Source organism: Ptiloglossa arizonensis, chromosome 9, assembly GCF_051014685.1.
Source record: "Ptiloglossa arizonensis isolate GNS036 chromosome 9, iyPtiAriz1_principal, whole genome shotgun sequence".
NCBI classification, from domain to species: Eukaryota; Metazoa; Arthropoda; class Insecta; order Hymenoptera; family Colletidae; genus Ptiloglossa; species Ptiloglossa arizonensis.
The window spans coordinates 3,601,505-3,618,650 of NC_135056.1; the positions used below are offsets into that span (position 1 = coordinate 3,601,505).

Here is a 17,146-nt window from a genome sequence, read left to right on the forward strand (position 1 = left end):
CTTATATGCCTATAAAGTAAAGATTAAATGCACTAAAATTGATTTCAATTTATGTTTATGTTTATAAAAGAAAGATGCTCACAAAATCTAGAGCGATACAAAATATTATTTTGTTCTGCATTACTTGCTTGTATATAAAATTTCTTTCACTTCAGTTATCACTTTCACTATGAATGTTTACAGCACTTGTATTATTTTTTTAAATTTTAGACGGTATAAAAATAATTTTTTATTTAAAAAAGTATGAAATTCTTTTCTATACATTATTTTTATTTCCTGTTAAATTGAAAAGTTGAAGAAAATAAATTAAAGAAATATAAGGATCAGTATACTGAAATGATTGTATCAGTATATTCTAACTGAGTCGTCTAAGGCTAGAATCTAAAATATTTCTAATATAAAAAATATCTAAAGAATAATCGTTTTTGTTTCGAAGGGACAAGTATTGTGACGAAGATATTTTCTCAAGGTCATATTTCCGGACATTTGAAAGTCATTGACATTTTCAACCACAAAATAATGTATTTCCATTACTGTAATATAGTATTTAATAGGAGGACGAATCTAATCATATAGTATGATATGTTGATCCTCAAATGACTTTTTGAAAAATTACTTTTGTATCATAATTTATCATTCATGTTTATCTATGTAAATATATTTTTATTTGCACAGGAGTAGAGAATATTACACGTTGTGACTGTTGTTATCGAAACATTTTTGTAACTTGACTTTTCACGATTCAAGGATCAAAAGTAGTCACGAAAATCTATGCAAAAAGTGTCGAGCTCACTCGTAGTTAAACCGAGTAAGCGTCACCGTAATATCAAATTGTTACACGCTCAATTTCTCCGTTTTTCGGTTTATATTTGAGTTAAAAGTTCGTATGCCTTCAAACATTTATTAAAAATGTAACAATAGTAATGTTAACGGATTACCATGGTTGATTTGTTTTTCATTTTCTTTTTAATGTTGAAAGAAATTTGAAAACACTTGAAAATAATACAAAGAGATATCCACTCGATGCGTTCTCCAACAAGTGTTACTTTTTTGCGACTTTAAATATAGTATATATGTACATAACAAAAAAAAGAATTAAAGATATAGGAAAGGAATTAGAGAAAACACCAGAATGCGTTATTTTTATTTTGTTCACACGTTAAACGCTTTGTGATTTGAAAACACACACACACAGACACGGAGTGAAAGCGTTGAAACCGCGCGCGTGTGAGTGTGCGTAACTGTAATTAATAATATATCACCACCATATACACACGATATATATTGTTGTGCGTCTGTAAGTACCAGTACAAAATTTAAGCGTTGGTTATTGAGCCAAATTGACAATCGCTGTTTCAAATAAGGTATAATATATTTATTCGAATTAATTTAGGAAAAATAATAAGGAAACTTGATTTTGCGTTTCTTGAATCTGTTTCTATTTTATGAAAGATTGTTGGCCACAACAATATATACATGGAATGTTTTTTTCTTACACATTTCTTGTTTCTGCTTTATAATTTAATTTCTTTATAAATACGCATATCTATGTACATTTCTATTTACGTACAACGTAATATAGTTTTCACAATCGCCTCCACTGCACACTTTTGGATACCTTTGCTATATTTGCTGCGTCCTATTTCTTTGCATAATAAAATATACAATCCTTCAAAACAGATTGAATAAAGATACAAACATGATAAAAATCTCATCTCTACCTATTTTTATTAAAATATTAGATATTTCATTTATTTGCACAGGAGTAGAGTATATTGTATGCGAGACTAGAATATGTTCATTAAGTACAATATGTTCCTTTCTGGTGACATTTTGCAATTTGATTGTATAATGTTTTGAGCGGAATATGCAGAGTGTAAAAATATTATTCACCACAGCTCTCACAAATATATCCAAGTTTTACATCGATGAAGATTTGTTTAAAAACAAAGTCGAAATATTGTATTATTTGTACGTATCTTGCTCGCTAAGAGATGAAAATGTTCAAAAAAAAAACCATTTGCTGCAAATGAACCGGTTTCTCGGAAGATGTTAATATTCTGATGGCAATGAAATTTTGTATTTTTAAATTGCATTAGTTCGTTTATAATATATAGTTCCTTTTGAACCTTCGTTTGAACATATAGTTTCTTTTGAAAAGATTTTTTTTTTTTTTTAATTTCAATCGATTGAAAGTGCATAGATTTATCTATGAATATCATGATAAGTAATTCTTTTATACTCTATACGAGACTTGCATAACTTTAATTGAATAAATTACGTCAATAGTAATCGACTGATTACGATAATAATTTAAAGGAACAATTAACAGTAAACATGTCAACAATGAAGATTCAAAAGAAAATGTACTTTCCTCACTAGAATCATTCGATTACGCATCAACGATTTTTTACTCTTAAATATATATTCGAATGTATAATTTATGTTTACAGTTGCTTTAATAATATTATATAATTATATACTTCACGCGGACACATTTTCCGTGTATAATTTCGAAAGAGTTCGTCTCTCCTATTTTATTTTTAAACGAACAATATGTTGATATAAATTTAAGAACCTCATACAATAGAGAATTCATTTACGGTTAGCCATTATGGATGCTTTCATAAGATCACAAAAACAGCTTCTGACAAGTTGAGAAAATTCATCCTCGATCCGAAAAACTAGGCAGCATATTACATATCGCATATCATAATAAATTATCGGAATACGTATTGACACTCGTATATCGTGATAAAGCATGTATCCCACCTCGTTATAAAATGCAACTTAAATCCATTTGGACGATTTATTTAAAAAAAAAGAATGCACTCATTTACATACAACGTAACTTCGTGATGAAACATTAAAATATATATGCTCTTAGTAAATAATTGCCGAAATTACATTGACTACTTGTAAACCTTTCAAAATAGCAAATTTTGAATCTTACACAATTATTAAATTTTCTTCTTCAATAGTTATGTACTATTTTATAAATTAATCTATACATGCACACTACAAAATTTGAATACATGTATCGATCGAAGGATAAAAAAGAATCTACATTCACGAGCATCTTGTAAATGTTATACGCTAAAACATTCACAAAGAATGAGTAATAATAAAATTTTCTCAGATTGTAAGTATCGCGGTCGAAAGAGTTGAAAAAGTAACATGGCGTTTAGGATGTAAATGTAAAAATCATATTACATAATAAAAAAAAAAAAATGAATTTTGGCATGGAAATTTTTATCCATATATTTGGCGATCGAAGGATTGGTACGAATAAAATATATGGGATCAAACAATATGTTTATATGGGTGGTCGAAACTTATCTAGTCATTACGCTAAGAGTAAGACAAATACACGCATATGTATGTATATATATGCATGCCTATATATACGTACGTATGCAAATATAGATACAAATATAAATATAAATGCAAATATAAATATGAATATAAATATAAATATAAACACAAATATAAATATAAATACAAAGATAAAACAAAATTAAAATACTCAGCTATCGCGAGCCACCCTGACTGAACGTGTCTAGCCACGTTTTAATAATAACATTTGCAAATAATGTTATTATCGATCTGACCTTGCGTGATTATTGAGAGAAACGTGTTCTTGATATAAAATCGATTATAAGTTTGTCTTATTTAGATGTGCCCGCACCATTTGCCTCGTTGTATTTGAAATCAAAAAGGAAAATTTGTATGAAATTCTAAAAATATATTGCGAAAATAAACTACAAAATAATGCCCGTATTTAATCAAATTACAGTATCGCCTCTCGGGTTGTCACAGGCTCGACTGTCGAACTGGGACAACCTGAAAGGCGAGTAGGTGAAATTTAATTGCTGTTACCTCTCGAGCTCGCTCGACTTTGTATACATTGAAAACGAGAGTGAGAAATAGTATGGTACAGTTAATGATGTCAGAGGTAACTCTGAAACAACCTGACATACAGTATACTATTTTGAAAACATCATTGAAAATAAATTCTTAAATTATCACTAATTAAGAACGAACGGTGTTTCTTATTGCCGTTTATACGATAGAAAATTATATATAAAGCCGCAAAATATTCGCAATGCAAAGTTGCTGTTACCACGATGTGCGTTTAAAAATATTCGCTTCCGAAAATTATCTACGGGGCTTTGATACATTGAATTAGAAAATGCATGTTAAATGAAACGTGGAACACATCTTTTTATTACGTTTTTCACATTCTTCGTTTATCATAAGTGTGAAATGAACATTTCATCGGCTTAAAATAATATTTGTAAAAAGGAGATGAAACTAAATACAACATATTACAATTAAAATGTTTGTACTGTAGAAAATAGTACTTTCGTGTGTCCACATAACAAACAGTCTGTATTCACTAAGGAGATTTGCAATCTGCAATAAAAAATGTGGCAATGTTCGAAATGACTTACTTACTAATGAAATAAATCACGCAAAATAATTTTAAGAGGGATTTAAAATAGATAATGAAAAGATAATTTATAGCTTTTTATATCAAGTAAAAAATTTGAATTCATGAAAGAAAAGCTCATAGGTGAAAATACACACTTAACGAGTTTTTATTTAGGAAAATACATTTATATTATATTGGCTAATATAGGTTAAGTTGCAATTAATTAAATAGTGAAAGTCATAAGTTCTGATATACTTCAAATGCAAATTTAAAGCTTGAACTTTTCAGTTTTTATTTTTTTCTCTTAACTTTAATCTCTAATTAAAGTGTAATTGGAGTTTATCTTATACACTCCGTCAATAAAGGAAATAATGCAATTAATACGGTAATTCCAAGTTAATTAAACAAATGCACGTTCAAATAATAATTTTTCATTATTATGGTTAATGATGATCAAGAATACTCGAAAATTATATAAGTTGAATAATATTTTTGTCATGCCCGTTTTATGTTAACATGAATAAACTCTCAATTTGATTTGCTGTTAATTAAGGGTTGTTTTAAACATGATAGCAACCTTTGAAGAAAAAATGATAATTTCATGACGATCACTGATCGTGCAAAGTCAGCGCGAACGATAGACGCAACATTACCTTAAGCAAATCGTTGATAAGATAATTTAAACGCAACCATTTGTAACGTCGATAAGTGATAAATATACCTTATACATAAATAGAGCTTGCGCTGTAGTTTCATCAGTCATGAAACATGCTACAAGATATCGTGACTATCTTTATCAATGTTTGTGAGTGTACTATAAGTTATATATTATAAGTGAGCTACTGAATGTGTACATGGTAATATTATACTAGTCCATATTAAGATAATAATAAAATGTAATTTTGAATTCAAATTCTAAATGCACCTAACTTGTTATTTTGCATACCCGTATCTTCTTTGATTTGCAGAATATGAATATACAATAATTAACAAAGTACAAATTCTTTTTACAATTCAAATTTAATGTACGAACGACAAAATTTATGTACAAAAGCCGTAAACGACTGATTATCGTAAGCGACTGATTTACATAGTTACTTTAAACACGTTTTTATTTAACTAGATATTTACAATAAAATATACATGAAATTGAATCATTACTCTTAAAAATTCTTATTTCTTTAATACACGATAATTATGTTCATTACATTTTCATAAATACATGTAATTATTTGTAATGCAACTTAGTTTATATGCAAACATTTTTTGTAAGCGTTCATTATAGATATTGTTTCGTTTGTTATTTTTTTAACTTTATTCCTATACACGTAAACGTGCGCCCATTACATTATAAGGAGTATTTACAACTGTACACTTATATATACCATCGTTGTGAAATATAATATTAGAAAAATAATTTTCTCAAAATTATTGTTTCCAAATATTCAAAGATCATTAATGTTGTTTTAAATAAAATGACTTCTAAATATTTAAATTACAGATGAGTTAAAGATAAACTTAATAATATATATGTAATTTTCGTTTAAATATTTAATGTAAAATATCTATAGCCGAGCCGATGAAAGAAATGATTTCCAATAGATCAGAGCAGCGTTTTGTAAACTGTGCTTCACAGAACTTTAGGGCTCCATGTGATACCTGCACGGACTCTGCGAGCCAATTTCTCCATGAAAAATGTTTAAATAACTTACTGTAAAAATAAGAAAAATTTAATCTTACAGATTGCTCGTTCACAGTCCCTTTTTTTTATGTGGAAAAGAACGAGAAAAAGACATCCTCCTTTTGCCGCCAGTTGCGCCGCCACATCTTGGAGAGAGGAGGATCATTCTGGGAAGCATGAAACCAGAACTCAGCATGTGAGGAGTGGATACCGCAACCCACCAAGCCCCCCACCCCCGTAATGACACCTTCCTCACGTTACGACTTCCTCTGCCATATCATTAACCTCCTACAGAGAAGATCCCACGCTAGACCCTCTCCAGATCCACCCCAGATCCAACACTGACCCAGAAACCGAATCAAACATCACCTCAGACCACTCATGTGTTCGCGTTTCCTCACAGGTTGACCCGAAGAATGCCCCGTGAGGAAACTTTAGAGAGAGGCACCACACAGAGGTAGTCCCAACTTAACCGAAGTTTTCCGTGCGAGGCACGTACCCAAAGGTACGTTCAACGCTAGGTGAAGCGTTATGTCCAGGTGGCAGGTTTTGGAACAACACCATATGGTATGGTGCATCGGTCTAACTGTCTAGGTTCTTTGACTGTTATCATCGAAGTGACAGACTACGTCACATTGCTATGTCTCTTCTTTTTTTCTGTTCAATTGGAAATAAAAGAAAAATAGAAACGTCCATGATTTCAACGCTCGTTTGTTCATGGTGTTACCTACTATCCAAGTCAATCGGCGTCCGAAGTGATAGCGCACGGTCTACTGCCTTTAAATACTAAATTAAGTAAATAAGTAAATAGAATTAAGTAAATACTAATTAAGTAAATAGAAATTGCATACCTTCTTTCGCTAGAAGAATATGGAAAATGTGTAATTCGGGAACTTATAGAAAGCATTTCTCATCAATTTCAAAGGCTTTGAATATCTAGAATTAGACCCTCTAATTTCGGTACAATATGAAACGATCCCTTTCTTTTGCAGTTTTAAGTAATGTTTCTTTTTTATTTTTACATCACAATTGTTAGAAATAGAATCAAAAGTTTCATCGAAAAGTTATGAAAATAAAAAATTCGAAATTTCTTCCAATGAATCTCACAGAGCAGTAAAAAAAAAAAAACGAAAATATGACAAAACCTCCCGCTAATTCCTTCATTATCAATCTGTGCGTCCAGTATCTAAGGAAAAGAAGAGAGATTTCTCTATAAAGAAGCACGAAAGTTTTGAAAATAAAAAAGTTTATAATTTAAGCATCACAGACTGTTAATGACAAGACTATCGAAACATTTTATCTCATTTCTTACAGAATTGCACAGACTGGAGGAGAACCTCGCATTATAGGTACTCTTATAAAACTTTGTACAGTTGACCTATTACAGTGCATGTTAGACGAAAAATCTACTAAATAAATAGCCTTAGTACTACTTTTAAATCATATAATAGCTCACCCTATAAAAGACCTGGCGGCTAATATAAAAACTGAGCTCAATTTCCGTTTAAAGTGTCGTAAGTTTGCTCCACAAATAAACGAATCGAACGATGTATCAGGGCTAACAGTATTGCTGGTGTTTGCGCGTTATCAGTATAAATAATCTATAGAAAAGGATATACCTATTTGTGAAGTACTAAAAACCAACGCCACAGGACCCGAAATTTCCAGTATTGTAAATAATTATTTTAACGAAAATGGTATACCATGAAATAATTGTGTTGTTCTTTTCTCTCCTCCTATCACTTGGATCTCTGGAGACTCGAACAGTTCATTGATATGATTTTTGATTCTATATTAAAAACGTTGTTTCGGAATGGTACGTTATCAAAATTTTTAAGACATCGAATAAGAATATCCAGAATTATCAAGAAAAGTGTCATATAATATAATGTTGTATAATATTTGTTCAGTTATATAACAAGTTGTATGTTATCCATCAAGAGTTGGTGGACTTTGAAAGATCGAAGAAGATCACGTTGCACAGTTCGTTCAACGAATTGACGAAAACTATAAACTGTTTATATAAATGATCCGAAATGCTTCAATGATTCATTCATAAACCTTTAGTAGTGAATTAATATTCTTTTAGCTTTAAAAGGAAAAAAAGTCTCTAAAAGCATTATCAAAGTGATATATTCAGTCAGGGACAAAATTGAATGGACACCCGTTTGTGTTAGATAAAAATTCTGTAAATCTGGAATTTTTCTTAATGAACTGCTACTTTTTTAATTCTTTGTTATAGTTTACACATTTATAAAGATATTTCGTAAGTCGTTTTTTAAAATAAAGCGGTTTATTTCGAATAAGAATATTTACAAGCTTTACAGGAACAAAACAGTGTGGACATTTTCATTTTTTCTATATTTTACTCTATTTACATGATTTTAATATTTTGTATTTCCTCCTTTTACTTTAATGACTACTTTTAAACATTTTGAGATACTTCCTATTAAATGTTCAATGATGTTTTTCATTATACACTCCCATGAATGTTGTAAACCACTAAAAAACGAATAGGTTTTCAATAGGATTCAAATCTGAACTTTGTGGTAACCATTCCAAAAGCTCTGTTCTAAAATCCTTGAAAAACTCCATGGTACTAGTTATTTAGTTATTATTTTAATTATTATTTTTTTAAATATGAAATAGAGTAAAGAATTGATCACTTAACTGATAAAATTAAATTCCATAGCCGTAGGGTTTTACTTACACAATGCATGTTCTTCTGCGATATAAATCAAAGGATAGAAATAAGAAGCAAAATAAGTGGGTTCAATTGACTACAGATATACAAGTAGGACAACTTAAATTTCACTCTCTCCCATTTGGTTTCCAACTCATCGAGCCATAATGCCCCGCTCGCCGACTTGGAGTGGGACCACAACTGCTCAGTGTCAACCAGCTAGGAGGAGGAAGTGGTAAATGTTGTTGGTAGGTGTTTAGTGCAGGCCAAACCAGACAACTTTGAGCGCCTGTGTTGAATCACAGAATTTTAATAATAGTATTTTAATAGAGGTAAGTAACCTTTAATTATACTACATTAATTACAATATATACAAAATGCTTCTCCTACCAGTACTGCCGCCTAAACTCACCAACGATAATCCCGTGAGTCTCATTTTTAATTCACAAACGTTAGAAATACAACAATCTCCGTTGCAGTAGTCATCAACAGGGACATCGGTCACTCCATTGCTATATACAAACACGGGATTATTTTTGGCATTTCCTCTGAGTCCACTTACGAGAGAATCATTCTATATTATAACTGTACAGGCTAGTAGCTGTACTTTATGGCGGACCCATGTGCTTCGGATTCTTTAGCAATTCGTAGAAATAGTTACGGACCGGGCCTGTCGGCGACAATAGAATTTCTCGACGTGCATCCCGGGGCACTTGACAGCTGTAGGCTATTTCCCGTCATAAACGCTGCTCCGCGAGGGACACGGGTGGTCCTGGCACGGCCCAGCACGGCCCGGCACGCACGATCCTTGTGAGGCCCCGCGGTGGGGTCTCCACGTGTTGGGAAATTACAGTCCGGGTTGTGTGATTTGGACACCCTGTCCGGTGTCGCGACGCCTCCCACCTTCGAACTCTGGTAGTGGGCGTCACCAGCCCGTGTGAGGACTTGGGCCCGTCACGATTGGTCAGTGGCGCGTTGCCTCCCACCCTGACTCGGGAGTAATAGGGTGTACCGAGGTGACGTGTGCACTGAGTGACGGCCCTTCGAGTTAGTTCCTTCGATTGCTACATCTACGAATCATCAACGGTTTCGTAGGTCTTTACTAGCATTGAGTACTCCTCGAATCGGACAGGGTCCTTCGAGTTACATTACGGACAACTTCAGTTGTATATTGTGTCCTTCCATTGGGGAAGGTGGTCCTTTGAGAAGGGTAATAGACGGCACACCACGTGCAAACACATCCAATGCTCGACCGATCAATGTGAGATCGACCACGAGCCGTAACAATAACAGTATACTAATAAAAGAAATATTATTCTGTTAATGTTGAATAAGAATTTCCTACGTTTGTACACATTATTTTATGCAATGTTTTATTTATGTGGGAATGAATACGTTGAAAGAACGATTGAATGCGAAATAAAGAAAGTCTTATACGTATAAAACTTTATCTATTCTGTCACTTTGTTATTTATTCTTTTTTCTGCCCCATCGCATCACGTAGCCAGTTGCCTCAAATAGTATCAAAATTTACTAGAAAAAATGTAGATAAGACAATAAACATTAATTTGAAAAATTAAAAACTAATTCGAAAATAATAATTATTTTACCATAGAACTTTTCACTCCTCACTTAATAAGGACAGAAACTTTTTTTCATATTTCTTTTCCAAGTTCACTAGACTTCCTTGAAACCCATCCTTCTCCCTCCTTGAAGTATTAATACACCGGTATAACCAAAAATTTTATTAATCTACAAATTTTATATAAATTTACAAATTGCTTATACATTTTTTTATTAAAAATGTATATTTAAAAATATTAGTTAGTAAAGAAAATATGTAACAATTTTGTAGCTATTCAACAAAATAATTTTATTGAAAAAATGTTTTCTTTATGATATATCGATTAATTGTTTTCTAGTATAAAGTATTCCCATATATTTATATATTGTAAATTGTATTAAATATATTCTATGATTAAAAATAAACTATTGGTTATTACTATAGTCGTTTTAAAACACGTGTAACACTATGAAATTACGCTATGAAACATTGGGTACGTTTTTAACTACATTGTACAACACTTGTTGACTCACAAAAATTCAATGATGCTAACGGGCATGTGATGCTAAGTAGGGCTATTGATAAATTTACGTAAGATGCCTATAAGATTTTTGAGTTTCTTTCAGACATCACTATTTCAGATAGACTTGCACGAGCGACTGCAACTCAGTTATGTGTACGTCACAAGAAAAAATTTACGTTGAAATTCTGAACTTCTTTCACACAAGCACACACGAGTCTTCGATCACCTGACACAGCTCCAGCGCTAAACTTCCCGCTGAGTGGATCCACCAAGTTGCATATAGTACTCCTGCAGATGCTGTATACAATTATGTGGCGGTATTTAATCGAGCTAGTGCAAATTAAGTTTGTTATTACGAAGTAAACCTATTTTGACAATACAAATTTTCATACTCATTATCATTCGAAAGTTATGCTGCTAAATGTTATACAATTTGTATCAATGACAGTTCTAACAAGATATAAAAAATATGTGTAATTCCGTTTGAAAAAATATCAATAAATTCAAAATCTTAGAAAGTATAATCTTGAAAAAAAAACTAATATGCCAATAAAAATGTTTACCCTTCCAAATCAAGCAATTTCTTTCTTAAATAGTTTTTCATAAGAAAGAACTCTATTTAGAGCTAACTGCATGGATTATTTGCGGTCTAAAATTTAAGAAAAATCGATTTTTTTTTAATTTCATTTTCTTAGGGTGTATAACTTTGAAAATATGTGTGCAAAACAATTTGCTTCAATTCGTGAAAATGCCGATGATATAGAGATTTGAATATCTATTCCTGTTACGTGTAAGATTGATAAGAGAAACTTTAAGTGGATTCTTCTCCAAACATTTTTTAAACTAGCTTCCATGATATTTCAAGATTTAGTTAACCGATTGTCTTCATATTTAGAGAGAATCCTCGGTAGATATGCCTTTACCGCCGGAATTAGAGATTCTTGAAAATATTGAGCATTACTAATCTTTTAACAAGCTAAACAGAAAATAAAGTTTAAAAATATAAATTCAGAATTTAAAGTTTCGCTATTTTTTTATTTATCGAGATTTTTATTTCCTAATGACGATACTTTCTCACCCTTTGCTTTTGATTCGCGGATTGACTGAAATCGTGGAAGCCAAGACAACAAGTAGCTATAACTTCAATAATTTTTAATATTTCTGAATGAAAAACATACCATATCTACTTATAAGATAAATAAACATATTTGAAAAGTCTCGCCTCAAAATAATCCATTAAAAAAAAGTTTTAATAATATTTTTAATAATGCATTAAAAAGAAAATTATGAAAGGTACCGAAAAAATCTAGAGAGCAATACCCCTTTAATTCAATTACCGGTAACGATAGTGTTTGTAATTGCATGTGTTATATATTTAAAACTCATCTCGACTATCGAATTATTCAACAAATTGAAGCACGTATCTCGAATGATCTCAGCGGACTGCCATCTATTCTTCGTAATGATTGAAGATAGAATGTTGATCGTATTACGTGTTTAATGACGAATATTTGGGGATAGTTCACATGTAATTGATCCATTAATTTTCGGAAAGGAACCAGACCAATATTTTTTTATAAGACAAATATAAGACACAATTTATTAATTAAGAAGGGCCAATACCTAGAACTACCCATGCCTACTTTCTATCCTCGCATTCCATGGAAAAGCTACACTTTGGATTCCTTAAAGGGATCTACCTCTCTTTGCCTTTGACTATATTTAATCCCAAACATCTACCAATTTCAAAACCACCACTATATTTTAGATATGGTACAATAATTAAATTTGTTTCTCTAATTGCTTGATTAGCACTTACACAATGCATATACAGGGTCTGTTGATACGTAGGAAGTACCATAGGTATGATTTCTAAATATAATGATAAGAAAAAAAGTTCATACAAACATATGCCTGATATGTCTTTATTTCCAATGTACTTAAAAAAACATACAATATAAACATTGATTTAATGTCATCACAAGTTGAGACAAATTTGTAAATAGTACTTTGTATTGTATTATGAATTTCTAGGAAATGGAAGTCCAATTTCTTGGCCACCTTGCTCTCCGAATTTAAATCCAGTCGATTTTAACCTGTAAGGATATTTAAAATCAATAATCTATAGAACTCCAGTTAATAATATTGAAACACTATGTCAATGTGTTAATAAAGGCTGCTATTAAATTTGTACAACACTTAGCTTATTCAAAGACATCGAAAATTCAATGATGCAACGTGTTCATGCCTATGGTGATGGTCACTTTAATCACTATCTTTGGAGATAGATGAATTATTGCAACACAACATAAACTGTAACTTAAAAACAGAGCTAGAAACAAAACTAAAATCCATAACTGTGGTACTTCTCACATACCAACAGACTTGTATATCATAAATGACCATATTTTTGTTTCTATTAAATATGTACGTGATTTTGAAAACATCAAATTGAATTTAATTTGAGTAGAAAATTTAACTAATTTCAAATATTTGTATCTAAATATTTATCATCAAGTTTTATTATATCAGTTAAATTCAAAAATTTGTATTTTAAATATTTCAATGTTATTTTTCTTGTAATGGGATAAAATGTTTTCTATTTGAGACCAATGAATAATTCTTAAATTCTGTAATAAAATCTATCCTAACTGTGACTTTGCCAATATGTTCTTGTCTACAACTACAATGTATGTCATATCATTTGATATATTTGTATTATTATCTTTGGTATCGTGTTTTTGAAATTACGACTATAAAATAAAAAACAATTAATACTTCTATGTAAATTCTAAGGTACATATATGTTGTTACTTTGGTAGTTTTTCAAAAAATTCTCCAAAATCCTTTATTATATTATTTTGCAACCAGTCATTATTTTTTATTTCTTGTAGGTTTAAAAACTTTCTTCCACCAAGTTCTAAATTATTATATTCTTTTACTTCTATTTTGCACAAATAAGATAACAATTCAGAAAATATCTGAGGTACAGCACCTGTTTTTAATGTTATTTTACTTTTTAATCATTTTCAAGCTCTGTTATTACTTTTTTACTATTATTGAGTTAAAATCATGTCTTTTGGAAAATCTTTTGCACAAATAACAGACATTGCATTTTGGTACACAACACTTGTCTGGCATCTATAAAAAAAATATTAAAAATATACTCCTATAAGTAGTATTGATTATTAGTTTGGATTTATACAATTTACTCAATACTATTGATTTTTATAAACGTTTTATATTTACCGTATTTATTCCATTTTTGCATTTTTAACATTTTGAACTAACATATTATTTATACTATTTAAAATAATTACACTTATAAATTATACTTATAAACTATACATATACATTACATAATGTACTCAAAATAAATACGATACAATTGACTCTTTAATTGTCATAGAACTCATAGCAACATGTCAAATTTTCTACGTCCGACCAAAAATACCAAACTTTTGCTACTGTCGACTGAAGCCCTTCTTCTATCACCGAGTGAAGGAAGAGCCTTCAAGTTTTCAATAGTTCCCCCTCTACTATTTTTGTTCCAGCCAATGGTATAAAAGTGAATCAGAGCAGTAACAGAGAAACTGGCCTCTATGGTTCCGATCTACACTAAAAATGGCCGAGATATTACGATTTGCTCTGTCTTCAAGATCCGTCGTCCAGCCAATAGAATGTCACTCGAATGTCGTATTAGAGTCGGTAGCTAAAACTTCTCTGTGTTACTTTCATGTCCCTAGATGCTAGGAAGGTTCCTAAATCATGGTACTGCGTGTTGTTAACTCATGTATTAGATAGTAACAGATTAATAAACGCCATTTATACGCTGCAATGCGGTGGGAAATTTAAATTAATCAAAACTATATTAATTTATGTACAAATACATAGATAAGGTAGATACATAGCGAAGGCATCACAATATTCCATAAGTGATGCGATGGTTTCTTTAAGCCCATTATAAACCGACAAAAGCAAAACGTTGACAGCTAAGACTAACGGTCCATTTAGTGTAGCATCGGCACTATCAAATGACCACTATCTTATAAAGGACTTTCAAGATCTGAAAAAAATCGATGAAGACCAATGTGGCCTCAGTACATAATATGCAGCCACGGATTACGTTTGACGTTTCAAAAAGGGCATGGTAAATGTGGTATTTTCTCAAGAGAAATTGAAATCGAGTCAAAGGATTTTCGCATATGAGAGTGGTCAATTTATGCAACGTAATCCTTTGGCAGAGGTTAGGACCTTAATGACGTCGAGTCGAAGAATTTTCGCGTGCAAAAAGTAGATTAACTCGCCGGCAACCAGAGCTGCACCCGCACCTGCATTTATGCTCGCTGAGGTTAGCCCGCGGAGATGCACCGCTATCGAACATGACCTATCTTCAGACAGCGATAACGCTGGAGTGAATGTTAGTCAAGGACTTCGACCCTCGTCATTATTCACTCCACTAAAAGCCTCTCGGCCTCGACCATCTTTTGGGTGATCGGGAGAAGGCATCGGGCCCAAACTGACTCCAGCTCTGACCAGTGCCGCGCTGACCTCCACCCGGATGACCAAGTCGTCTAGCCCAATGACGCGAAGTTCCGCATATTTTGTGAAGCGAGCGACCCGGACATCTCAGCGGGTCCAAGTACCCATTACTTGGACAAGGCAATCCGCCTTCAGCTAGCTCTCAAAATCGGGGACCTATAGAATGAGGTTTCCAGTCGCCGCAATCATGGGAAGCACCCAGGGGATATCCAGGACGGTCAGGTCGATCAACGATTTGGTCATCCTCATCACTTGAGCCTTCGTCACAGCGTTACTCTCTGGCGGAGTCACCATGACTGCTGCTCCCCTTGGAGGGGGGGGGGGGGGGGGGCTTCAACAGTACTTGGGCTTTTTCACCCCGCCATTTTCAGTCTCTGCCTTGGGCCTTATTAGTGAAAGTAGTAATGACGGCTGCCTTTCAACCTTCCGGTTAATTACCTTCATTCATGCTTCCCTGAACAAGGGAAACGACGGCGGGGTCGGCACCAGTAGAAGAACCTCTTCCCCCCTGGGATATTTAAGCTACCGTCCATGTCCGCTGCCGGACATCAGGCGCTGAGGAAAGTGGAAAGGCGCTGTCTCGTCGCCCTTTCTCAGCGAGAAAGGGGTTGGGGGGGGGGGGGGTAGAGCACCGGAAGTTTGGTGTTTTTAGTTCCTGATGCCCCCCCCCCCCCCCCCCCCCCGAGAACGTGCGAAAATGGGGATGGGTCCCGTATCCGGCGTTTTCAGTTGCAAGGAATTCCACACTTCCCCCGGGCCCTCCCCAAGGGGTCGAGAGGGTCTTTTGAAGATTTCCCCGGAGTACACCTTCCTCTGCTCCATACCGCATTGGTTCTGATACTCAAATTCACCTGTCGCGGAGGTAGTCTCTTAGGTGGGCCCTTGGGCTTGACTAAGAAAGTTATATCAGAAAAACAAACAACAAGAATGAGAAAGAGAGTGGAAAGCAGTTGAAGAAAATAGTTAAGCAGTTCAAGTCTAAGAAAATTAAAATTGGACAAACAATAGGAAATAACGAGTGTTTGCAGCACTTTAAGAACCGGTTAGATGTAGAAGGATGTGAACAAAAGCCTATAAGAAAGCAAAACGCGAGAGAGTTCGCGGATTTCAGTGAAACAGAGGCAGACAGCAAGTTAAACAAAAATATTGTTGAGACTCTTGCGTATTCTTTTGTGTGAGCGAGGAAAGCGTAAGTTGCAACCGTTAAGGACTGTGGAACTGCTTTCAAAATTCACTCATCTGGTGCCCACTCTGTTAGAAAACTGTATTGCGAAAGACTTTCCAATCTCAAGAAGTTCAGTATGTTTTCAGATTACAAGGTAAATTTATGACCAAAAGAAACGACTGCCAGGATCCCTCGCCAGGCCCGCGCAGGCCGAACGATGGAACGTAGTGGTCAAGTGCAGTGCAAATGATCAGCCAGGACTTCGGCTAGGATATCGACTGGTCGCATGCAGACAACGCAACACAGCTGCAACTTACGAGGGCTTATCGCCGTTGGGGTTTACAAGTACGCCAGGGACAAGCAAAGACAACTCCTTTATCTCAAAGCTGCGACCAGTCACGGAACGTAGTCTTCAGATTCGACGCCAAGGGGCAGGGTCCATTGAGGAAAACACGGACGAATTCCAGACTTAGTCGATCACCGTTCTATTAGTACATCTAAACCTTCACTTTCTTGTATCCATTATCTTATTTATAAATATTAATTTACTTTA

General features: G+C 33.3%; 1 long non-coding RNA gene across 1 annotated transcript; it reads right to left on the bottom strand.

Moving 5' to 3' along the window:
- Positions 1 to 12,795: 12,795 nt before the first annotated feature.
- Positions 12,796 to 15,984, bottom strand: LOC143151069 (uncharacterized). The gene is made up of 2 exons (XR_012993226.1): positions 14,136 to 15,984; positions 12,796 to 14,027 (listed from the first exon to the last, which is right to left on the bottom strand). It is a non-coding gene; the product is annotated as an uncharacterized LOC143151069 (long non-coding RNA).
- Between the last annotated feature and the right edge of the window lie 1,162 nt (positions 15,985 to 17,146).